At 41.5% G+C, this 1,975-nt stretch overlaps 1 pseudogene; it reads left to right on the forward strand.

The window, feature by feature from the left end:
- The first annotated feature begins 1,325 nt into the window (after positions 1-1,325).
- LOC125917136 (60S ribosomal protein L22-like) lies at positions 1,326-1,714 on the forward strand (annotated as a pseudogene).
- Positions 1,715-1,975: the final 261 nt, after the last annotated feature.

Genomic DNA, 1,975 nt, shown 5'->3' on the forward strand with positions numbered 1-1,975 from the left:
CTTAACAGAAGACCATGAGTGAGGGGAAGTGGAAAAAAAAAGTTACAGAGAGGGAGGGAGGCAAACCTTAAGAGACTATTAAGGACTGAGAACAAACTAAGGGTAGATGGGGGGTGGGCAAGAGGGGAAAGTGGGTGATGGGCATTGAGGAGAGCACCTGTTGGGATGAGTACTGGGTGTTTTATGGAAACCAATTTGACAATAAATTACATTTTTCAAAAAAAGTTTTTTTTAAGTGAGGATCTACCATAAAAACCTTTGTTTTATATATTATATATGTAAACATTTATATATATAAATGTTTATATATATATACTTATATATATAAATATATAAGTGGTACTAAGCACATCTCCTTCACAGGCAGGGCTTGCTCCCAGGAAACTCAATACTTTGGGCACTTAGTAAATGTTAGTTTATATATATATATATATGTGTGTGTGTGTGTGTGTGTGTGTGTGTGTGTTTATTTTTGAGAGAGAGAGAGAGACAGAGACAGAGACAGAGTGCAAGTGGGGGAGGGGCAGAGAGAGAGACACACACAGAATCTGAAGCAGGCTTTAAACTCTGAGATGTCAGCACAGAGCCCAACGTGGGGCTCGAACTCGCAAACCATGAGATCATGACCTGAGCCAAAACCAAGAGTAGGATGCTTAACTGATTGAGCCACCCAGGCACCCCTACCATAAAAAAACCTTTGTAACCTTCCCCCTTTACACTGACGAATATATTGTGAACAATCTTCTATGTCATTAGTGCTCTATAACAACTACTTTTAACGGCTGCCCTTCCAACCCTCTAGCTGGCTCCTATTCATTCTTGAACCTCAGCTCAAAGTCATCTCCTTAGGAAAGTCTTTTCTGATCCCCAGCCTCTGTCAGGCCTCCATGCTATAAGTTCTCAACACACCCCATGGCTTTCTTTCAAAGCATTTTCCACAATGTATATTCAAATAGTTATTCACATGAGTATCTGTTTAGTGTCCATCTCTTCCCTGGTACAAGAAACAAATCTGCCTTGCTCAGCGCTGTATCTGTAGCATCCCCCTCCCCACGTCCTTCCGCTGTAGGTGGTAGTAAATATTTATAGAAGAGGTGAATGAGCAAAGGGAAACAGTCACTTCCCAGCAGTTGTGCCAGGTATTTATTCTCTGGTTTCATCACTGGTAATAATTCCATGGCCCAGAAGGGTGTTTTATTAGTTCTTGGACATACAGTTAATCTTTCCCCTATAAATATCTGATTTCTCCTGTTGTTCAAGCCAAAACATACATACATACATACATACATACATACATACATAAAGTGATATATGCTGCCGCCATGATGGCGCCCATGAAAAAGCTTGTGGTGGAGGGGGTCGAAAAAGAAAGGAGCAAGTTCTGAGGTTTACCTTTGACTGCACCCACCCTGTACAAGAGGGGGTCATGGATGCTGCCAATTTTGAGCAGTTTCTTCAAGAGAGACTCCAAGTGAGTGGCCAAGCTGAGAGTCTCGATGGAGGGGTTGTAACCATTGAAAGGAGTAAGAGCAAGATGACTGTAATTTCTGAGGTGCCCTCTTCCAAGAGGTGTTTGCAACATCTCGCCAAAAAATATCTGAAGAAGAATAATCTACATGATTGGTTGTGCAGAGTTGCTAATAGCAAAGAGAGTTACGAATTGCATCACTTCCGGATTAACCATGATGAGGAAGAGGAGAAAGATGAGGATTAAAATTCATTTATCCGGACATTTTGTATGAGTTCCTGAATAAGACTTGGGAACCAAAGATGAATAAATAAAATGATATTGATGAGCTATGGCTTTCTTCCTTCTTCTACTGGGGATCCCTCAATCATACACGGCCCTTTACAGTTTGTAGTGCACCTTCCTTAATTCATCTGCAGAGCCACCCAGCAAGGGGCTCTTGATCACTGGTCTCATTTTGCAGAAGAGAATGAAAAGATTAGAGACTTCCCCAAGGTCACCACTGCT

Source organism: Panthera uncia, unplaced genomic scaffold (genome assembly GCF_023721935.1).
Source record: "Panthera uncia isolate 11264 unplaced genomic scaffold, Puncia_PCG_1.0 HiC_scaffold_152, whole genome shotgun sequence".
NCBI lineage: Eukaryota > Metazoa > Chordata > Mammalia > Carnivora > Felidae > Panthera > Panthera uncia.